Here is a 25,429-nt window from a genome sequence, read left to right on the forward strand (position 1 = left end):
CTTGACAGGTGTCTTGCAAACTTCTTCTCAGGACCAGAGATTCCATGAGCCTCTTCTATGGACCTTCTCTAAAGGATTCAAGACTATGGCCCTCATTACGACCCTGGCGAAATTCCAAAAACGAAGGCGGAAATGTAATACCGCCATCGAATACTGCTCGTTGCGATCATGACCCGTCACCGTAAAGTACGATGCCATTAGCGACACCGTAGTGAACGCCAACGCTAACTGCACCAAGCACGCGCACGCGCGCCTTGCAAAACCGTAATTTCCGCCATGGCGCAACGGTACGCGAATTCTGACCCTAGCGGACATTTACTCAACGCCATCAAGCATGGCGGAAAGTACCTTTCCGCCATGGTGAGAATTACGGCATCGCGAACCAACCATACATGGCCCTACTGAGTGCCTGTACTCCACTCCCTGCCCACATTGCACAACTCCTCGTAGGCGCAATGCAGTCACACCATGCAACCAGTGAAATGTACAAGTCACCCATGCATGCCAACGAACAAATGCATGCAGGGGCTCCAAGTGCCTTGTGAGTGGCCATCCATATTTGTCATGACACCATTGCCGCACTGATGCAGCACAGGCATGTGAAGGTTCAAGTACACCAAAATGAACTGAAATATTCCATGAGACAAAACAACAATAGTCCCCCATCGCTTGCCACCAGTGTAAATCAACATTCAAAGCAGTATCCTGAGGGAGACTGCACCAGCCCTGTACTCTTGCCAGTAGACAAACCAACCATCAGCATAAGCATGTACCACACAAGTTGGCAGAGTGACTGAGCAGCCAGGCTCATCTCAAGAGGGGCCAATGGGAGCTGTAGGGCACAGATGGCACGAATACAGAAGCAATTCCAATGGACCTGACCTCAGTCTCCCTCCAAGAAACGCACGCAAACACAGGCACCTGTGACCAGCCATTTTCTGATAATCCCATCATTCCACCAATCCACCTGGCTGACCGGCATCTGTTGCACAAAAGCTAATCCCCCGCCCCTGAGCATGACATCATAAAAACAGCAGTCATAATGGCAGCCCCTATCCCTGACCTTACTGGGCTTCGTAGGCAAACGCGGCCAGTACAGTACCACACAACTCCACTCAGAAGCCGGAACCCAATGCAGATCATCTCACAATACATCGCGCCACAAATCGGAATATGCTACATCACTAGTAAAGAATAAGGCTACACGGTCAATATCTGAACATAAATTTAATGCACATCCAAATCACCAAGCCCATACAGCTATTCGCTCACAAACTCCCAAATGATTTCCATTACTGTGGGCTGCATCCGCAATAAATGACCAGCTTCTTCTTGTGTGACGCCCTGTTCCTTCATGGTACACAGGGGCTACATTTACGATCAAAAAGGCAACACGGAAGCGCCTAGAACCGCAGGGCCGTCCCATGAAGTAGGCACTAGTCCAGCTGAAAGGTACATATGTTGCTCCTAGCCACTAGTACTGCGTAAGGGCATGTGGCCCATTGGCGATCGTCCCATAAGATCGTAATGGTGCTCCACTGATTAACTCGAAGCTGCAGGTGTCGAGTGAAAAAGCCATCTGCAGGAGTGGCGTACAGATGGCAGCGGCAAAAGGGGAGGAGATACCTGTCACCCAAATGAAAAAAATAATAGTATGGGCATCCGAACTTCATATGTATTACTCAGTTCATTCAACACACTAAATCTACAACCATATGCATGCTAGCCCACTCAAAAGGATTAATTTCACCAAAAAATCACTTGCGAATCATAACGATATAAATCGAGGTTAATACACTATTACTAACGAGTGTTTGTGTGCATGCGTCTGTTAAAACAGAATCCATTAGATGTGATTAGTAACGTGCACAGACACAAGTGTTTGAAGGCGCGTCGAGACAGGGAGGGTTCAACAAGGGCAGATAGATGATGGACCCACTATGGCAGCTTTGCATCACATAGCGCAGGGGAAGGGGATAGATTCCAAAAAGCCATGTACATGACAAACTCTCAATTAAATCATCTGTCCATGCATCCATTCATCATTCCCTCATCCCGGAATAGAAACGCCTGAATATTTACTCACATTACATTTGAAATTTCCATTGAGTCTGTGCGTAATGCAGTCTGCAAAATCCACTGTGCTCCTGCCCGGATTACTAGTGTAGTGAAGTAACATGTATTTGGGGACGTCCTGCCTTATCGTCCACTACGCTATTGCGCATCCCATTCAATTCATATCAATCATTGCATTCTCGTCATGGCCCCTGTCCCAAGGACATTCAACAATAGAACGTTACATTTCCAGTCAGACCTGTGGGCGTCTCCTCGCCGCTAGTTGAAAACCAAAAGCGCTGTCCTTCGAATTCCTCATTTGCAACATCACGTCGAAAAGGCATCTGTGAACGCTTGAATTCACAAATAAATCTATGTAGTGCGGCTGTGTGTGAAAATGGTAACTGGCTTCAATCACTAATGGGACTCCCCGCCCGTCGGTGAACGTCGGTACAGTGCTGCATGAGGGTCCACCGTTGATCGAGTACTACATTCCACTGACCCTTCACAAGTATGTTTGCGACTGCAAAAATAGTATGTGAAACAATGGGACCATAGCAGAATTAACATATTAACCAATATTTCACTGCCATCGGGATCATATACATGATTGTAATTGCAAGATGCCATGCGTCAAATAGCAGCGTTGTGTGCGGGACGTGCTCGCCCAAAAGTAATTGCAGCTGCCACAGGTGGAATGAATCACCACAGGTGGAGGCTATACAGCTTGAAAACACATAAATTGCACACCCAACCCCCTCCCACAACCACACCCACTCCCAAATGCTACCGACAGGACTAGCGATGTTGGGCCTGGGGGACCTGATAGCACTGCAAGTACTCCAACTTCAAGAAGAAGACGAACACCAACTACTACAACAACCGGCCGCACAGAGGAGACGCAGGAGGAGGAGGAGGAGGAGGGCAAGGCAGGGACAGCAAGGCCCACCAGCACAGCCACTACCACCACGCAGGCAGCCCGCAATCCCACGCCTCCGAGCCAATCCGTTCAACCTCACTGCTGAGCAGATCCACACCCTCTACCGTTTGGACCGGGACACCATAACCGCCATTGTGAACATGACACACGCTGACCTTGTCAGCATGATAGATAGCCCAACCGCCATCCCACCCCTACTGAAGGTGGTGTCTGTACTCCACTTCCTGGCCACAGGCACCTACCTGCACACAGTCGGACAGTTGCATGGCATTTCACAGCCACTATTGTCACGGACACTATTCCAAGTGCTTGATGCCCTCCTGAAGCACGCAGACGACTACATCTCTTTACCACGCTCGGAGCAGGAGCTTACAAACACAAAAGTGGGATTCCATGCACTTGGCGGCATACCGGGTTGCATTGGTGCCATCGACTGCACCCATGTGGAATTGGTTGTCCCACATGCCATGGAGGTCCAGTACCGCAACCGGAAACAATATCATTCTATCAATGTACAAATGGTGTGTGACTCCAACAGGATCTTTACACATTGTTGTGCCCGATTTCCAGGATCAACCCATGACTCTATGGTCTTGAGGAACTCTACAGTACCACGCTACATGGAGCGACACGCAGGGCACCGATCCTGGCTACTCGGTTAGTCTCATTTGATGCATGAGAATGTGGGGCAGGTGATGCGTCAATGACGTGGCAGGAAGGGGGGGATGCGTACGTAGCAATGTCATTACACAAACATCCTTCATTGTCCACATACAGGTGATGCCGGGTATCCACTGAAGAGATGGCTCCTTACACCAATCCGGAACCCACAGAACCAGCATGAGGAGGACTACAACCATGCCCACTCACGTACCCGTGTAGTCATAGAACAGGCATTCGGCCTACTGAAGGCTCATTTCCGCTGCCTCAGCAGGTCTGGCGGGGCACTCCTGTACCGCCATGAGAAGGTTGCAAAGATGGTCATGGCATGTGTCATGCTACACAACATGTGCGTACGTAGAAATGTGGCCATGCCCCCTGACGCAGAACTGCAAGCACCTGAAGATGGTCATGATGAGGGTGGGGATGTGGCAGCACCTCAAGGAGTCCGCGAGGCACAGGAGGCCCGTGAGATTCGTCAGAATATCATAGATGCATGCTTCTAGCACTCACGCCTGGTGGCTGTTACATGGACACGGGACTTGTGGCACTGTGTGTGTCTGGAACATGCACAATGTGGCCTGTACGCCAAGAAAGGCCTCGTACACAAAGATCAATGTCCACACATCTCATTGGATTAATGTGAATATATGTATAGCAAATGTAAAATGGTATTACACACCCAATCGACCCGCCACCCGGAAGAACCCAACACACCCCCTCCACCCTCCTACCTCCCCCCCGAACACCAGTGTCCAGAGATGCTCATTGTCATTGGTCAGACGCTATTGCAAGCCCCCTCTCCGGGTATCAGGGGCACCCCTGCCTGTGGAGCGCAGGTTCCTCCCAGATCTACGTTGGGGGCTGCCCTGGACGGAACTTGCAACGGATGATGTCTCTGCCTGCTCACGTCCATGCATGTCCCTAAGGGTTTGTGAGAGCTCAGTGAGCACACGGCGCACAGCGGCAAGTTCACCACATACATCTTTGGACGTTGCATGCAGTTCCCCCCTCAGGCTCTCGGTGCTTCTCTCCATTTGTCCCCTCAGGCTCTCGGTGCTTCCCTCCATTTGTGCCCTTAGTGTCTCTGTACTTCGCTCCATTTCTGCCCTTAGTGTCTCTGTACTTCGCTCCATTTCTGCCCTAAGTGTCTCAGTAGATGTTTCAATGGCTGCCTTAGAACCCCCACATTCAGCAGCATGCTCCTTGAGGAGCGTGGCCAGTTGCTGCTGTTGCACTATCATCTGCTCGAGAGACTGTTGCCTCTGCTGGGCCATGCCCATTTCCGGTGGTGTCACAGAGGGGCTGATCACCTCATGTTGCCTTGCCACAGGCCTTGTGGGGGTTGGCCAGTCGTCGTCTTGTGGGTGCCCCTGCGTGGTTTCCTCATGGTGTACGGGATGAAACATACAGGGGGATTGGGACAGGTCATGGATGGTTCCTACATCGGCAGCACCGTTTTCTGTGTCGGAGCATGCTGGCATGAAAGCAGTGTCACCTATGGTGCTGCTGCCACCAGAAGCAGTGCCTTCTGTGGCATCCATTGGGGGGACCTGTGGTGCTGCTGTTGTGGACATGCTGGCTGCTGGGGTGCCTGTTGATGTCCCCTCCAGTGTGCTGCCACTCGATTCGTGCTGCTGACGTGTCTTGATCCGTGCAGCTGAGGTGGAGGGTCTTTGCCCGTTGGTCTTGGCCCTCTTTGCAGGTGTGCTGGTAGGGGTGTCCTGAAGCTCGTCGTTTGAATCGGACCCTGTGGTGGAGTAAAGGAGGGCAAGCGTTATTTTTGGGTCTGTGGAAATTGGAATGGCAATGTATCACATGCATTGGGGTGGTACCTGAGGGTGATTTGGGTCAGGGCCTTGGAGGAGGTCTCATTTTCGTGTGGATTGAGGGTGCAGTAATTTTGCAGCCTGCAGTTAGGGTGTGCATGCTGCACATGTAGAGGGTGTTTTTAGGATTTTTACTTATTTATGTATTTAATCTGACTTTTAAAGGGCGCTATCATGGCAATGTATGTGGACGTTCTCCTGGACATGTGTTTCTATTGCACTATGGGGACACATGGTGCTTCACATGATTGGACATTGTGGATTTAGCATTGTTTTATTTGGGCCACCTACCTGATTCTTCGGATGTCTGCACTCCTTTCTCCATCCCTCCGACTCCCTCTATGCTCTCCATTCCAATGGTGGAGGCACAGATTTCTTCCCAGGGGGTCAACTTGATGGGTGATTCCGATCCTCCCACGGTAGCTGTGGCAATGTTGCGGTTGGCTGAAAGTATGCTCCGGACGCGTATCCGCAAGTCGTCCCATCGCTTTCTGCATTGCTGTGGGTTGCGGTCCCCACCGCACTTACCCGCTGTGCCACCAGGGCCCATATGGCCTTCTTGTTCGCAAGTGCCGTCCTGGTCATTTGCGTCGAGAAGACGACGGCAGCGTTCTCCTGGAGGGTCTCTGTGAGCACGGTGAGTTCCTCATGGGGGAAGTGGACCTGCCGCTTGCGATCGCACCCTTTTTTAGCAACTTTTCCCATTTTTATTTTTTTATTATGGGGTGGCTAACGGGTTGGGATGTGTCTCAGGGTCGGATTTTTAATGGTTGTGTTGGGATTCTGATTTTATAGGTGTACGGCGTGCTGTTTCCCGTTCCGGCCCCATGTTTTCACTTCCGTTTCCGTATATTTACGGTGACCGTAATTTGCGCTGACCGCTCATTACGGTGACCGCTAAGATGGGTGGCGGGATTGCACCTAGGGCGGCGTACGACGGCGGTATGGGCCGTTTTGGGGTCATTTCCGCCATCGCGGACTTTGCACTTCCGCCATGGCGTAATGCTCGTGCCCGATGGGTCGGAATTAGCCGCACTTTGCTCCATCGTGCAATGGCGGAAACGCTATTTACGCTATGGCGGTCATGTCAGTTACTTTCCGCCAGGGTCGTAATGAGGGCCTATGTGTTATTAGGTAATTCGTTATTCTTTGTTTCAGACTATTGTTTATGTTCTGGACTCTTCAAGGGTTAGGTTGGATTGACCCCATTTCCAGAACTAAGGGTTTCAAGTGGATTCCTAAAGTCGCAGGTAAAAAGCATTACATGGGAACCACCAGTATGAATTCCAGAACATCCACTTTCAACATCGGGATGAAATCATACTTGTGTTCGGACCACTTCATGACTGATTTTCTTTAAGGAGCCTAATGGATTCTAAGAGTTCATTCACATGTTTATTAATTTTAATAGGAGTCCCTGCCACTGTTAAATAGCCTCTACCTTTTTACAAGATGCCGTAATCATGTACATTTCCAAAGGTGTGTTGAGAATCCATATATATGTTACCAGACATATCCTTTGCTATAGTACATGCACGTGTCAACACCATTAATTCTGCTCCTAGTACATAATGTAACCATGTAGCTGCATGCTTCCCAGTACTGTGGAATCAGTACTGCACACAGCCTTCACATCTGCTTTCTCATATTACACACAAGACACATCTGTGAAAGGTTCCTTAGCTGAATTATGCAAATCGTTTCTTTGCTTAGTGAGCGTGTTCGTAATTATTATACAGCCATGTGGCTCCCTCACTACGGGGCATGGTAATGGAGGCGCTGGGTTTAACACTGAGCATCACAAAAGGGTTATGTTAGCTGAATTTAAAAACATGAACTCATATTATATTAGTCAACATTTTCACAGATGCTCCGTCTTTGTCTTAAGCAAAAGCATGGTAACTGCATGTGGCACTGATACTATAAGGGAATACCCCCGCACTATATTTTCAGAACTGCATGGCTGCAGTTACCGACCACAAATAGGGCTTTAACGTTGCTGCTACATGGTCTAATGCCATAGTGCCATAGGCAATTAAAACGAGCAGGAGAACATGACAATGCTTGCTTAATTTCAATGAAAGCCTTTTCTGCTTCACTTGTCTGGGGTACTTAATGGGGTGATTCTTGCAATGGTTTCACGATAGCAGCAAACCCTTGTACCCATTTGAACCGGATGGACCCCAACCGGTCCATAAGACTGGGGGTCACCAAACGGCCCTTTAAGATGAGCGGCAGCACCCTCGAGATAGATGGGGATGCACATTCGTACTCTTGCATCAAATAATAATGACAACTCAATAGTTTGGCAAAGGGGGTCCATTTAATGACCGAAAACGGGGAGCTCAATGAACATCAGCAACCGCTCGATCATCCTTCTCACTTAAACTCCAACTAATTTCATCAAAAACACAACATTTATACCAAAAACTTGTCATCATTGATGTGTAATCTTTAAAAACCTAACATGCAACTCGATTGGTTATAGATAGGTAACTTTAACATGGGTACTATATCTGTATATGGTAACAGGGAGAGGGGATTGGATAATAATGTCAGGTGAGGAAACCAATCCCTTCCTTCAAACTGGCCATTTTAAACGTCACTAAAAGTACGACGTCCCATTGGCTCTACTCTCTATAGGACTCTAGATTACATGGCCCATTGTGATTGGATTGGCATCGATCCCACACATACTTTTCCACTTGCGTTTAGCAGCATGCAGAATAATTAGCCAGGTGCAGGGAGTAAGCCTGCACCCCAGCTTCCCTTCAATTTATGTTGCAACCATTCATCACCTCAGTGGCCTTGTGTGATTACTGCTTTGTAGTTTGGCCTTGAGTCTGCCTCTTGGTCTGAGAAAGTTAAGGAGGATGGGTACAACAAGGCTTTATGCGTAGGTGTGAAAGTCTCATCTCTTTCTGCCACCTTGCAACGTGACAAGGACACTGTGAAATCGGCCTCTTCATGCAGTTTTGTGTATTTGATTTAGTTCTGTCAGTCATATACCATCTGCGGCTTATCTCGACCTTGCTGAATAGGAGACTCTGTTATTCTTCTCTTTAACTGCAGGCATTGCTAGCCTATTCCAGCCTGATACAACCATGGCCTCTTTGCAGGGTTACCTTCAGCTGGGTTTCTTTCTGTCCTTACTTCTTGATTTGTTGCTGCCGTCTTCTCCTCTTGAAACCTTTATTAACCTCTATTCAATTCTGCTCATGTGCGTAGTGAATTTTCACTCATCTATAAAGTACTTTTGAGGTAGATATATGTAGTTGGCGCTTGCAGCAATCTACTTTCTACCAAGCATAGCAAACTTCACGATTTCTTTGCTTCTTGTGGCTTCTTGCGTATGTACACGTTTAAACTGACTTAATGTCTTAATCGCACATATGGCATACATTTCTTCATCTTGAAATCACCTGTTACACCTTAGGCCCAAGATGTCACATATCCATGGCATTTCGTCTCTTTATCAGCATTCTTAGGTCATTATATATTCTATATGTGCGTTAGTCCGATTTCTCATGACCAGTCGTCGTCTTTTAGTATCTTCTTGGCTTCTTCGGATATTCCATTCTGACAAATGTCCTTTTGTCGTGTCTGTCGATATAGATTTCTCAGTGGGTACCTTACTGTCCAAGTTTGCTTGGGTGTCGGTACTTCAATGGGTGCTGTTATTCCGATAGGGACTGGGCAGAGCGCAACTGCGGCTCTCTGCTGTTTTAACTGTTCTCCATACGTCACATATTTTGGCGTGAACGTTCCAGGTACTATGAAGGGGGTGGCTGGAGTGTGCACTTCCTTTTCACATTGAAGGTGGTACAAGTGACACCCATAAAATACCTCATTGGATTTACAGCAGTTGGTTTGGGTAATTTTAGAATACTGTGTACTATGAACTCAGAGATATTTTTACTCCCTGCCATTATATCATGGCTCAGATAATGGACTACTACCCTGCGCAAATTGTAATTACTTAGATGCTTTACACCCCTTTTCTCTGCAAACTGTCAGCAGTACCAATGATGCAATTATTAAATCATCTACATATTGATTGCACTAACAGAGAGCCACCTGGGAACTTAATATGGTTTAATCTGTTTTCATGGCTTTACTTGGTCTTTCAGTGTAACCCTGATGTACATAATACCACATCAGTTGCCATCAGCATGATTAAACGTGAAAGGATACTGACTATTTGGATGTATAGAGACATAAAAAGAAAGGCTGTCCATAAGTCAACAATCGTAAAGAATGTTGATGTGAGTGGTATACACAGGAGAATAGTTGGTGGGTTAGGGACCACTGGAAGAGAAAGTAATATCATGGCATACACTGCCCTTTTAAATCTTGCACAACTATGTAAACATCCTGACTGTGTTTCTTTACGGGCAGAATTGGGGTGTTAAATGGCCTAGTAGTGGATATGAGTAGTGCCTGTTTTAATATTGAAATTACTGCTTCTACATCAACTTTTAGTGAGTATTCTGGTTTTTGCAGCTATTACTTTGTTTCGACTTTACATTACATACAAGTCCTGCCTCGTTTGCGTTCTGTAACCATAATTATTTGGTTGAACCTTAATAGTAACTGCTTAAAATCCTTCTGTCTGAATGCCTCATCTACCCTTTTCTTCTACTCCTCTTCAGTCTGTAAAAATGTTATTATCTCATCTTCATGCTCTCTGTGAATGTCCCAGAACATTGCATCTGGCGTATAATAAATAGTGCACCTCAGTTTACCAAATGGAGCCTGTTTTCCATATGGCCTGAAGTAAAATCAATGCATAAAATATTGTACGCATTGATTTTACTCCACGCCATATTTCATTCATTTGTATGGTAGAGAAGAGAAGAGGGGCGCATTGTAAGTTACGATTCTGTGTCACCCTTCCTCTCCACCATGCAAATACTCCAGCATTTGCACAAGCATGCACTTTCATGCCTCTTACAGAAACGTCAGTTGAGTAAGATTTGGTTGGTTATATGGAGGGCATGGCCATGAATGCAGCACCATTTGGGACCTGTACAATTCTGCTTGCCTACCCATGTGGTACAAACCACTCCTCTAGCGGACTCGGCAGCACTCTGCCCACGTGCGTCCCCATTCAGGTTACTATGCTTTTTACCCAACCTACATCCATGACATATACACTGGTAACAGGCCACCGGTGGGGCATATATGGGTGTTTCTAAGCCATGGAATGAGCGTAAATGAGACCTTATAGACAGTCTTCCTTATGGGGTCATGTGTGCATGCCAAACAATCTGCACTCTTTCTGCATCACCACCTAATCATGGCTGCAGCTACTCGTGCCATCCAGATAAATAGCTGTGGTCTAGCTCAGTCAATGAGTCATGTAATTCAATAACCCAACGTAAAATAAAATACTGTTAGATCCGACAGCAGCATAAATGCAAGGTCCATCTTTCCTCCATGACAGGGTGTAAGCAGATATCTGCTGAGAGCAAATGGCCTGAACGAATGCTGTTTAGACTCCTTTGGAGATTACTCTACTCATAAAGTATGAGTTGGCCAAGGTAGGACACCTCCCTCTTTGTAGGAGTTGATTCATTTACTCAGGCCTACGGACTTTGAAAAGGGAGAAGCGGAGGGAAGATTGTCTGCAGCCTTAAGTTTTCCTCCAAGTGGTTCTGGTAAGAGCTGCCACTCTGCGTGTTCTCCCAAACTGGTTAATGTTTCTGGCCTTGTAGAGCCTTTGTAGATTGGTGCCATGAGTGGGTTGCTTATGATGAAGGCGAGAGTAGATGAATGATGTGCGCCTGTATTGTGACCAGAAAGGTGATGCCATCAAATATTGTTCTGTTCATCCCATGACAAGATCACCCAGTTCTATGTGATATTTCCACATATTGAAGACAGAACAAAAAGACAATGGGCCTCATTACACGGTAGGTGGTAGGGATTTAACATTACCGGTAATGGAATACCGGTAACGTTAAATCCCCATGCTAATTACGACCCGGCTCACCGCTATTAGCGGCACCGCTAAGTACGGTGCCACTAATAGCGGGCAGTCGGCGCGTGCGCGACCCTCCATCCCGTAAATAACGCCATGCCGCTAATAGCACAGCATCACAAGGCGAGCGGACATGCCAATAGCGGCATGGTAAAGCCCCCAAAACCCCTTACCGCCATGGCGCTAATACCGCCATCGCGAACCACCCATTAACAGAGCTGAGCAGTGTTCCCACCTGCCACAGGTGGACACAATCAGCACAGGTGGAGGCAATGGAGACTGTGGCAGCCCAAAAGGAGCACACCACACCCCTTCCCACACCCCTTCCCACACCAAGATGGTTCCAATACTTGCAGCATTATATGGGCTGGAGGACATGATTGCAGCGCAGCAGCAACAACAACAGGCAGCACAGAGGAGACACAGGAGGAGGAGGAGGAGGGCAAGACAGCCACAGCAAGCACCACCACAGCACCTAATCATACCAGAGAGGCACCCACCAATCCCCAGGATCAGAGCCAGTCCATTCAATCTAACCCCAGAGCAGATACACACCCTGTACCGTCTGGACCTGGATACCATCACCAGCATCGTGGACATGATACACAACGACATTGTGAGCCTCATAGACATCAGAACTGCCATCCCCCCACTACTCAAGGTGGTGACTGTGCTCCATTTCCGGGCCACAGGCACCTACCAGCATACTGTGGGCCAGATGCATGGCATCTCACAACCAATATTCTCACGCACGCTGAACCAGGTACTCGATGCCCTCCTGAAGCATGCACCTGAACACATATTCATGCCACAGACTGCCCAGGAAATTGCAAACACCAAAGTTGGCTTCTATTCACTGGCAGGCATCCCAAGTTGCATCGGGGCCATCGACTGTACCCATGTGGAATTGGTTGTACCACATCCCAATGAAGTAGTCTACCGTAATAGGAAGCAATTCCACTCCATCAATGTTCAAATGGTATGTGATGCCAACAAGGTAATCACACATTGTTGTGCCCGTTTCCCTGAATCAACCCATGATTCCATGGTCCTGCGGAACTGAACTATCCCATGCTACATGGAGCGACAAGCCGGACAACGTTCGTGGCTACTTGGTGAGTTGCAGGACAAGCACATGTCAGTGTGATGGGGGGTGGGGAGGATACATACTCCAACTGGGTGTGATTGGGGGGGGGGAGATACATACTCGAACTGGGTGTAGCTTGTCGTCCGTCGGACGAATGCACATACAGATGTACGCCAATGTCCATCTGGGAAGGCCGCAACGTACTTCAGATGAACGGACATGCAAGTATAAGCTACACAACATAGATGACAATCCAGGTCTACAAACCTTATACATCCATCCACATCCACATTGCACAACATTCAACGCCACCAAATACACAAATGTCATACATGCCGTCAAGATAGTCAAACAGAATTAGTCCAGCACAACAACAATAATGCAATGTGCCCTTGAAAGCATGCAAAGGGATCACCCCTAGCCATAGCATAGCACCACACACCTATAGCACCACTGAAGTGATGCCTCTCAGAATGAGAACATCACTGTTGGAATGGCATCACACCAGCAGTGTGGTACTAAATCTGCCTAGGCCCAGGGACACCTGAGACCTGGCCTCACCCAGGACATGTCAATTACTGTTGGAGGCATTCATGGGGCATGTCTACTTGCATGGTCGAGCTCACCTTTGCACATTGCAGTCACACAGACCATCTGTATGTATGCTGTTAATTGTGTACTTCAATCACAATGCAAAGTCCATTTGTGTGATATGAACAGGCCGCTCTTGAGTTGAACAGTAACAGGACCCCATTCGTCCCCCCATAGAGGTGATGCCGGCTATCCCCTGAAGAGGTGGCTCCTCACCCCTGTACGGAACCCACAGAACAGGCACGAAGAGGAATACAATCGTGCACATACCCGTACCCGCATTGTGATCGAGCAGACTTTTGGCCTATTGAAGACACGGTTTAGGTACATTAGCAGGTCTGGTGGCGCTCTGTTGTATGGCCATGAGAAGGTGGCCAAGATCACCATGGCATGTGTCATGCTGCGCAATATGTGCATCAGACGGAATGTGCCACTGCCCCCTGACATTGAAGTAGAAGCACCTGATGAGGATGATGATGGTGATGAGGACGGAGGTGAAGGGGATGCAGGTGATGCAAGAGGGGATGGCCAGGAGGGACGTGCTGTGAGACAGCATCTGATCAACCAAATATTCTGAGTAACATGGTTTCGTACTGTCACATGGATATGGGTAGTAGTGCACTGGTGTCTGTTTGGAAGCGCACAATGGACCATGGCGTCAATAAAGTACACATACACAATGAAGAAGTACAAGCCTGTGTTTTGTTCAAACACCAGTGTATTAAGGAACGTAAAGAAGAAAATGTGCATGTCTCCAAACATCCCACCACTCTTCCCCTCCCCCACAACAGTCCCATAACACCCTTCCCCCACCCCCCACAACAGTCCCATAACACCCTTCCCCTGACCCCCCACAACAGTCCCATAACACCCTTCCACCCACCCCCCAAAACAGTTCCACATGTGTCTTGCACAATGTTTCCCTCCAACCATGCACGCTGAGGCTTCACCATGCACTCCCTATTGGCCATTGCCAACACCAGCATTGGGAGGCTGACTAGAGGTGCGCCTGGTGGTGCGTGAGGAGCGGCGGAGGGGGCTTGTCTGCCTCGAACTGGCAGATGAGGATGTTGCAGACTGTCCTGGTGGTGGTAGTGGTGGTGGGAATTGGCGGTCCAATGCGTCCGCTATCCGTGTGAGGACCTCCCTGACTCGGATGATCTCCCCACACAGCCTGTCTGTACATGCCTCCATCCCCTCCCTGGAGTGCCTTGCTGTCTCCGTGATGTCTGCCCTGAGACGGGCAGCCTCCTCAACATGCTGCCCAACCAGCACAGTTATTTCTTGTTGCCGCTGGCTGATGCTGGCCAGGTCGAGGGCAGTGTTGGGTCCTGGTGGTGTGGCTGCTGTGGCCTATGATGGGACCAGGTCAACAGATGAAGCCACCGGGGGGCTACTAAAAGCTCCCATGTTCTCATCGCCAGTGACATTGGACCCAGGTGTGTGCTGAGGTGATGGCTCAGGGGTTCCAGGGGGGGTTGTGGTGTTTATCTCCATGTGGAAGTCAGTGGGGTCCTCCAGATCTGATAGTGGGGCAGTGGCTGCCGCCTCTCCTGCTGAACTAGCTGGAGCTGAGGGTGGGCCCTCTGTGGCCGGGATCGGTGGTGGTGGGTTAACCACCGGTGGTGGGGCAGTTGTTGATGGTGTGGCAACTTGTGGCTTGGAAGTGGCGCTCCAACGATGTTTCGCACTCTGCTTCTGGACCCTTCTGCCTTTGCCACTTGAGGTTGTGGGGGTGTCCTCTGTGTCCAAAGCCCTTTGTTTCTTATGCGCAGGGGGTGCTAGTGATGCATTGTCAGCATCCTCACTGTCTGTATGTGAGCCTGTCGGGGGACAAGAAGGGGGATGTTACTGGTTACGGTTCAATGTACTTAATGCAGTATACATCAATGATGCAGTTGTGGGCATTTGAACTACATTGTAAAGGATACAGGTGATGTGTCAGTGCAGTGGCTCATCCATGCATGGTTGTGTGTGGCACTTGTCTCTGGTGATGTGTGCATGTGTGTGTGTTTGGGTCTGGCACTGACATGGGCAGGGTGTGATGCATGTGTGGATGTTTGCCCATTCATGAGGAGGGGACCAGTAGATTCACATTGCATGCTTTCATGTGTACACTCACCTACATCTGAAGTGGTTGCCACGCCATGCTCCATCGTGCCGACTCCCTCTATGCATTCCACGCCAATGAGGTTGGCGCATGTCTCCTCCCATTCTTTAAGTTTTATGGGCGACCCAGATCCACCTGCTGTGGCAATTTGGTGGTTTTCGGCAAGGATGCTTTTCACCCGGAGTCTCAGATCATCCCACCTCTTTCGGCACTCACGCACATTGCGGGTGGTGGTGCCCACAGCACTGGCTTTTAATGCAACCTCAGCCCAGATTGTCTTTTTTTTCATGAGAGTCTCCCGCCGCATGTTGCAGGCAAAGACCACGGCGGCATTGTCAGCTAGGGTCTGGGTCAGCATGATAAGCTCCTCTGAGGGGAATTTTTCTTTCCGCTGCCGGTCGGTGGTTTTTTTCAATGCCTTGGGCATGTTGAGGGTGTCCCTGATGATTTCCAACTGCAAGCTACTCCAAACAGGTCCAGGGGGCAGAGGATGGCAATGGATTGTGTTTTTAAAGATGGCCGCCGTGCTCTTTCCCGTTCCTGTGCGACAACGCTATTTCCGGTTCCGCAATTTAACCATCACCGCTAATAGCGGTGACCGCTATTTGCATGCAGCGTGAGGGCGGAGGTGCTATCTGCACTTTCGTCGAAGGCGGTAAGAGACTTTTTGGGGTCTTTAGCGGCATGGCGGTAGGGTCATTACTGGCATGGCGCTATGCTCGTGTCTGCATACTCGTAATGGTACGCTATTAGCGCCCTCTTGCGAGGGTGGACACGTTAAGAGCGCCATGCCGGTAATTTGAGATTTTTAGCGCACAACGTGTAATGAGGCCCAATGTATTTAGTCATTTTTGTGCGGCCCCCAATATGCTGAAATATAACATTACATGACTGCCAACCTACCCACTGCCCTCCACCAACTCTCCTCCCCTCCCACACTGTCCAGATTTTTGTCAATTGGGTGTTTCACCTCCGAACCCTCCTTTCCTCCGTCTCCGCTCCCTTCCGCGACAAAATAATTTCTGCCATTCCACCACAGCCACACCTGCAAGCATTCTAACATGCACAAGCTTACAGTTGCCTGCTTCTGCCCCCCCCCAACATTACTCCCACAGAAACACGCCCAGACACGCACACAGCGCTCACAAGAACAAAACACTTACCTGGGCCCCAGCGACTTTCCTCTTCCAGATCTGCTGTGTCTGTCAACCCCTGCGCGTATTGTGCATTGCAGGGGCTGACAGTTCTATTTAGAAAGACCGCTGGAGCAGTATTCGGGTGGTCTTTCAAAATCAGTCTTTAAAGAAATCAATTTTACAAAATTGTTTTCTTCAATTAGTACCGATCATCGACCTCTTTTGAAGGAGCGTATGAGTTGGGTGGATCAGTTCATCGACCTCAGTTAGTCTGAGTTTGTCATGTTAGCTGGTGCAGGATCTTTAGTGATGACAGTTGTTGAGACCTTTGAGGGTTTGCTGATACTGCTTCAGTGGCATGCTCCTAATCGTTTACTTGTTGCTGTTGTGCTTTTGTTGCAATCAGTGGCTCAAGATCCTGTGTGGATCTTACCGTTCTGCTAATGCTATGTAGGCTATAGAAAAGAAAGTGAAATTCCACTTTGTGCTTAAATTCTTTTTTGTTAATGTTGAATTGAATAGTTGCCTATGTGTGCTTAGTAATTTAGTTTATGTTTTTTAAAGGAAGTCAGAATTTCAGAACATAATATGTATCTTTTTAAAAGGCGTTGCAACTAAATGGTTGAGGGTAAATAAGTCGGGATAGAAAAGGAATGGAGAAAAACGTAGAGAAATATGCTGAATACAGATTGCAAAAGTCAGTGGCAGCTGGTGACATTTTAATTGGAGGGGTGTAAACATTTCTTGTGATTGTGTGTGAGCAGCAAAAACAAAGAGGTGGTGGCTGGAAGGTTTAGAATGAATCATAATCTCTTGCATTGCTCTGGGCAACCCTCCAGACCATCGTTTTCACCTGCCAACCCATTAGAGAGGGGACAAAGCATATACAAATCAGGATTTGTCGCACCACAAAAGTGTTAGTCCAGCCTGAACTGCTAGGTCACATCCCTTCTGCACGAGACCACAAGCATCCCCAGACATGGTTCAGACTTGTTGGGCCTCATCAGTGAGGAGTAGCTTGGGTCTCTGTGTGGGGGAGCACACAATATGCAAGGAAGCTTCAACCAACTTGGGCAGGTTCTGGGGTTGGAGGCTCCGCACCCTGAGAAATTCTTTAAATATGAGTTAAAATTATGTGTTTTACAGCAAAATGTATCTGAAAAATTGGCTTTAAAATAAAAGCCACACAGTTTACAATCGTTTTTGCAGGGTAACATATGAACAAAATCCAATAGGTGCAAAATCACCAACACTGCACAGTACCCTTTTCAAACGCATTTTTATGATGCCTTTACCCACCATATATATGCCAATATATGTGCCAGTGTTCTGTCAGTGTAAAATCATGTTCATGCTGAATGTGCCCAAAGATGGTCATGATGGATATGCCAAAATATGCCAGTGTCTTCACATAAGAATATACCCATGTTTGCTTTGCACATAATGTTAGTAATGATACCGTAAGTAAACATGTGAATGCTGTCTGTGTGAATATACAGACAGTATTCTCACTTAAGCACACTAATCATGTTGGATTTCCCAATAATTCCAGTAATAATAAATGGCGTGCCACTTTACGAAAAGTATTCTATGCTGGTTGCATGATGTAGGCTGGTTTCCCCACATAAGAACACACATCATGTTGGCTTAACCCATAATGCCAACACAAAATGTGATGCCAATGTAAGAAAAAATGCTCATGCTGCTGTATCCATGAAGGCTGTGTTTCCCTGTAAAACACTCATCATGTTGGCTGTGTCAATAATGTAAGTAATAATTAATGCCATTATGAATACCCAATAAAATAAAAATGCCTCTTTGAGAAAACATGTCTATGCTGGCTGTGCCAATGTTAAATATCACAAAAAAGAAGAAACAGATTACCCCTCTCTCCGCCTATATGTGTAGGGTTGTGTGAGAATTTCACTTATACACTACAAGACATCATACTTTCTTCAAAGGCACTGGACTGTATCATAAAAATCACAGACCTTCCCAGGCCATGGTAGAAACTCCCGATGGACCACTCTCCACAATTTACTTTATCACAAAATACTTTTTAATCAATCTTTGCAAAATATCTTAATACATAAAAACAGAATAATTATTCCTGACAGGTACAGTTAAACATAGTTAAAAACACAGTTAGATCTGTGATGGGTTTTTTTTGTCACAAATACAACACACCACATGTAATTGTAGCAGTTTAGATGTAAGACTCAGATTGTTTTTTGGTCTTCTACAATAGTCGACATGTTTCGGCCTTTGGGTAGAGTTGGGCACTATCCCTAGTGCTTGTCGAACCCTTGGTTTTATGGCCTTCTTCAGGACTGGTATATTTCTTCCAAATGTGCCAATTGCTTTTTGTGTCCCTATATATTAGAATAGCGTCTATCTAAAAAACATTATAAAAACAACAACAGCATGTTATCTTCTGATTGTGGTTACGTGGCATCAAAACATTTCTTTTATAACAACCTTTTTCATTCTGTTTATTGTGTTTTGTGGCTTCTTATTTTACAATCAAGTAGTGTCTCACTGTTATTCTGTTTCCTACAACACAGGGTTTCTCCCGTACACGTGAGGAACTAGAGCCCACTTTAAGCACACGACATTTATAATCAGAAAGCCAAATATGTCTTATCTATAGCAAGGTAACGTTTTTCTGCCGTGTACAGTTTGTGTCCACCGGACACCTCTCTTATGAATATACATATATCACACAACCCTTACTTACATTCACATATAGGCGTGAGCGCACTGCAGCTTTATTCTCGCTTGTGCTTCTTTCTTAATTTGCAGAAAAATGGTTCCTCAGTAACCACCACTTCCTGAACTTCGATAAATGTATGAGTCCTCCCGCACTCGAATTTATTAGGGCATCTTTGTCTAGTACAGTTCTAGAGAGGGGGATTAATTAAGACAAAATCAATGGATAGAAAGTTTTTAGGTCTCAAACTCTGAAGAATACTACTTGTACCCAGGAGTTTCGGATTTGAATCTATCTATATGTCCTCAGTATTCTTATATATATTTCAATTTGATTTTAAATATCTTTCAAATTGATTTTTTCATTCAGTCCTTTGCAAAAGATACAAGGCTTACCTTTATGCGTTTAAAACACAAAAGTTGAGTCCCAGCTCCTGTCTAGGGATGGTTTCATCTGTTTCTTTTTTTGTGATATTTAGCTTGTTTATGCCCTCCCGTTTGTGAGGAACAGATCCCCCAAAACAAAAAATAAGGGAGGTTACCTTAGTGGGGTAACTGTGCCAATGTTAGCCAGTTTTATGATGTTGACTTTTGTCCATAATGCCATTAGTAAATAATGTCATGCCCTGCTGGCTATGCCAATATTGGCTAGTATTCCCACGTCAGAACACCCATCATGTTGGCTTTACCCATGATACAAGCATAAAATAATGACATGTCACTTTAAGAAAATCAATATAGGCCACTTAAGAACATTCATCACATTGGCATAATTCATAATGCCAACATATATGCTGTCTTTTAAAATAAATATGCCAATATTAGGCTAGTATCTTCAGATAAGAACACACATCATTGTGTCCATACTGCCCCAAATAAATAATGTCATGCCACTTTATGAAAACATATCCGTACTGGCTGCAGCATAATAAGCCGGTATCCACTTGTAGAAACACTCATGGTGCCGGTTTTGCCTGTTATGCAAATCAAAATGCCATGACATTGTATTGCATTGGGAACCCACCCCCTAAGCCAGCAGCTCTCCTCCTCTCAGCAGGCATGTGCACACATTCATTCACATTCACACAGCATTCACACGAACACCTGTACCAACACCATGCACACTTCACGCCCCTTCCCATGCAGACACATTCCGACACATTCACATGCGCCCTTACACAGACATATCCCCTTGCATGCATGCGTGTGTATATTCATATATAAACACATACATACCATACCTACACATACAGATACAATGTTTGCTATTTTTCCTTATCTGCACACTGCCTCACAGCCTGCTTGGGTATCCCGCCACTGTCACTCATGCTGCTGCAGCTGGCCCTCTGTCTTCCAAGCACCCTGCCTTGAACCAGGAAGTAGGGGGAGGCGTCAAACAGATCTCTCTTCCCTGTCCCTAACATGCACAGTGGAGCAAGAACACCATTAAATTACCACCTGAGGCACTAAGAAAGTCTGGGGATGTTCAGGAGCAGCCTCTGGATGCATCTAGTCCTGCAGTGTCACACCCTGTATGCCAGAGGAGCTATGTATGCTCAGGAAGCCTTGGGAAGCAAAACATCCCCGGCCTTGCATGGCCCCTTTGGAATGCACTTGCTGAAATGCATCTGAAGTCAAAGGAAACCACGTTTCCTAACAACAAAGTCACACAGGAGTGCATCCTCGGCTGCTGGATGCTGCTGAGTCAATGCTTAGGGTTTCCACTGAGATGGTGTGGCTCCACTATATTGGGTGGTGGATTGGCACCCATTAGGGACGTGCCGCCACAGAGCAAAGCAAGATAGTTGTCAACTGACACTGGGATTTGGTGCAAGCCATAAAGAGAAGCATAATTCACTGGCATTTAGAACAGTACTGGCTTATGACATTGGAATATCTTTCTCAGATGTTAGCCTCCTAATTAAAGAGTTGTATCAGATTGTCTAGTATATGGTTTTGGTGTGATAATAACATGCTTCTCAAAATGATGGCATACGGTCATCTGGAGTCAATTGAGGTGTAGGTTAAGTGTTTTACTCAAATGTCTGTATACAATTTAGCAGGAGTGGACTGGGCTATAAGGAAAGCTGTACATTTCCCTGTAGGCCTCTGCACCCTGGGCCCCTTTTGTGTTTTATTTCCTAGTGTTCACACAGGAAAAGGGTTGGACTTGCTGAAAATGTCTGATATGGGGCCCCTTTGAGAATGATTTCCAGGGCTTCTATCGATTCCCAGTCCACCGCTGCAATTTAGTGATTTCAAGCTGTGGGCAGTACAACTTGTCAGATGTAGAGTAACTTGGTTATTTAAATGAATGTTTAATTGTAGTCCTTTCAAGGGTATCACTACATATTATCCCCACCAAAAATATCGCCGTATATATGGTCGTCTGGAACGGCCATAGGCGATATTTTATGGGGGGGCATCATTTTTGGGGTTTTTGGGAGCAGGGGTTGCAAGGGTGTCCCCCGCAGGTTCCATGCCTTATTATCACCACAAACATTTTTGTGTGGCGATATTTTTGATGCGATATTAACACATGGAACCCTTTCAAGTTATAAGAAGTATGACAATGTTGAGGCAGCTTTTTAAATTAAGAATAAGGTGATTGGGTGTAGTTTCATAGCAGCAACTGTCTGGATTATACATCTGAATTACAGTAAATCGTCCCAGTGCCTGGCTCGTAACAACAGTGCTTTAGTTAGCGATGTGCTGGATTACCTTCTATGCAAACACAGGCAAAATGGCATACAAGAATTGAAAATCTAATACATATTTTAAAATGTAGGGCAGATGAAATCGAGGCATCAGGAGGTCTCACTGGCTGCAGTTAATACCAAATGAGGCTCCTGCCATCAGTTACTTTGCCAGGCCATGCCTCTGTGCTGCGTCATATAGAAGGGCTACAGTGAAGAAATGCACCCGTGCGCCCACTCCCATGGCTACCAGCTGCTAAGTGGATAACTCAACTGAATGATTGCGCCTCGAAACACTTGTGTAACGCCTTGAAACACTTGTCTATAGACGTGTTATAAATGCCATATTATATCATATATCATATCTGAGTTTCGGGGTACAGTGGTACAGATGGAAATGAAAGGTGTCACAGCAGCAGTGGCACGCAAGCGTGGGCCTGTGGGGCTTGGGCCCCTCCTCTGAAATCCTTGGCCCATCTTCTTCCCCCCTACCTCAGCTGGGCTTTCTTTGCACTGTCTGCAGTGCTGCGTTCACCAGCACAGCACTCACACAGGGCCGCAATCAATGCTGCCTCACAACAATGAGAGCTGTTGAGTTTCCCCTGCAGTCAAGACCAGCCCCTCCAATGAGAATGTAGCACACAAAACCGCCTGTGATGGGTCATTAGTGACGTAATGGTTTAGTGCCTACATTCTGATGGGAGGGGAGCTGCAGTGGGTGTGGTAGTTGGTGTGCACAAAAGATTCTCTGCAGAAGTGCTTCTGACGTCCCACATTGCCCTTTTATAGGTGGGCCCCCTACTTTTGTCTGTGCCCCCTACTTGTGTTTGTGGCCCCTCTCATTGCACCTCCTAATTTGGATTCCTGGTGACGCCACTGCACAGCCGTGGCTGAACAGGCCACTGGCGTGGGGAAGGGTGGGGGCTGAAGCCATCCCAAATTGAGAAAATTGCAGGCAGAAGGCAGAGCTCTGCAATAACACTCAGCCTGGGCCCGGTTGGGAAAGGGATGTGAAAGCAGAACCCGCTGAAAGCTCCCCCTTCCCACCCCCCATCCCCCATGAGAGAACAGAGCGTTTAACAATCATTGTCCCACAGACGACCCACTTATTTAAAACTATCCTCCTGCCCAAGAAAGCTTTGAGGCTGGCTCCACCCTTGGGTCCCAGTTGCAGTAGCCATTGCCATGGCAATGCAGCAGGGAACACCACATGCAATGTTCTTGGTTAAGATGACATGGAAAAACAATCTCTGTAACATCTGCAATGCAGCAGTCGTGCATCTGCACCTTTTTATGCACTAATTTCATATACTTTTTGCTATGTAGACTTCCCTCTACTTAACTTGCCATCACAATATTTCAAATGTTAAATTGTCCAGCACTGCACATTGCTTCTCTGGTGTGTATGAAAGGGGCAGGGTGACATCTTGATGCAGTCTGCAATGCAATAATAGCCGGGAATAAAACAAGAGCTAACAAGTTGTGCATCTGAATATATAATGCACTGATGAATGCTTTTGGGGATAGGGCTTCATAAATTATACATAGGCTTCAGACTCAGCAACTATGTTTTATTAATTGAAAACTTACGATCTACAGCGCAGCAACGGAAATGAATGGCTGCATCTCAGAATGGGCGGTGCGCGTGGCAGCAGGGTGTGCATAATCCAGTCATTTACAAACACATTTATTTTCGTTTGGCGGCCCATGAAACAACATCCAAGTGGCTGCGATTTCTCTTTTTCCAAGGGGGAGGGGAGGAGGAGAAAGGACACAAAGAGCGCATGCGCAGCAAATAGATATTGTTATCGTGCCTGCTGCAGCTTATGTGATTTACCAAATGGCAGGGCAGGCCCTGCTCCCGGAGATAGCTTTGTCTCCCCATGGTGGATGTTAATGCAGCGTGATGGATTGTCTGGCCAACCCTTAGATCGTTTCCCACTTTAGGGGTTTAGAGGGCACGTGATAAAGGGCAGCAGAGGCCCGGTACTCTTCAGGCTCAAGTGTCTGAAGTAATATGAGAGAGATTCGCGGCAAGGAGCGGCAAGGAAAGCGCGCGTGCCTGCGTGTGCGACTGAACTCGGCTGGATCCTGGTGGCGGGATGTCAACAGCCCTTCAAGGCAATGTAAGCCGCTGATGGATGATTACAGAGCGCTGTTTGCACGGAGGGCAAAAGCCCATTGGGTTGTTTTGTAATCCGAGGAAGATCGGGGCAATCGGAATTTCCCTCGCCCCAGCTTTTCATCCGTGTGTGAGTGTTTGGCTAGAGCAGGGGTGCACAACTTGTTTCTTTGGAGGGTGGGGGGACGAATGTACCAGACAAGTTCCATACAGTGGGCAGAACTATCAATGGGAATGTGCGGGTGGAAGGGCCCTGGGTTCATACATTCGAGTTAATAAACATGTTTTTAAAGGTGTTATTTTTATGTATTCCTTTTTTACTGTTGGACATTATACCTAGCCCTTTTTAAATGACACACATCATGATGCAAAGACAAAAACTGTACCACAGAGGCTTCACAAAACTGATGTTACAGACCTAGTGACTGACTAACTAACTTTAGGTCAGGCAGCACTTCATTAAATTCATGTGACTTGGAGGGCCATAAATAATGTCCTAAAGGGCCGGACTTTGTGCACCACTGGACTAGAGCAAGAAAGCAATGCCTGCATCGTACAGAATGTGTCACATCGGGGTGGCCCGCAGACTAGTGGCGCTGTAGCTGGGATAGGGATGAGCGCGTAAGGATTGGTGGAGTGATAGCACTGGAAGCAGAACATGAGAGTAACATATCTGCATTTCATGTCTGGTAGTCAACCTACATGGTACTGTGCCCTCTCTAGAAATCATTATTGGGGGAGCAACAGGGGTCACTTGTAGAACGAGTTAGGGGATGAAGTGCGGACACAAAGAAATAGGGGAGGACAGGCCAAACTCTGGGAGAGTGAGTACCTGCGCTTCTGTGTTTCCATTTCAAGCACTGCCTCGAGTTAAGATACCCTGTAATAGGGTGCAAGCAGTGTTTTTCATGGAACACGATTTATCATCATTTGCTAAGCTTTGAATCCCTTTATGAAAAAGTCTATAAATAGCGAAATGAACAGTCTGCACTCAACTCCCACCCCTCCCCATTCACTTGGTACCTTCCATGTCCAATTCACCACACCCTGAATGTCACCTCCAGCCAAAGTTACAAATTACATTTTCAGCGTGACAGTATGACGAACTGCCTCAAAGAGCACACACTGTGCTTCAAACAGATAACTCCTAACAATATTTAATCCAACCCTTTTGCCATTATTTTAAGTTTAACAATAGGAATAAATAACACATTTCTATCTTGCACTTCATGTTGGATAGCTCCTTCGTCTAATTGCTATGAGAAGGGTTATTACTACCGAATGTAATGGTAATGTAACATAATGTACATTTTTCTTGTATAGCACATCTTTAACATTTGTGATGGCCACGTGGCATGTAGTTCTGCCGCATAAGATTAATAGGGCGACCTTTATAAAGGAGTGTTACAAAATTTGTGGTGTTGATGAGTACGGCCCAGAAGTACAAGTGTGATGAGTATCTAGGTTTCTATGTTGTGTGGCATTGACACTTGGGCATGTGGTCTATCTAG

This window comes from Ambystoma mexicanum, chromosome 6q (genome assembly GCF_040938575.1).
Source record: "Ambystoma mexicanum isolate Mex_15411 chromosome 6q, UKY_AmexF1_1, whole genome shotgun sequence".
NCBI classification, from domain to species: Eukaryota; Metazoa; Chordata; class Amphibia; order Caudata; family Ambystomatidae; genus Ambystoma; species Ambystoma mexicanum.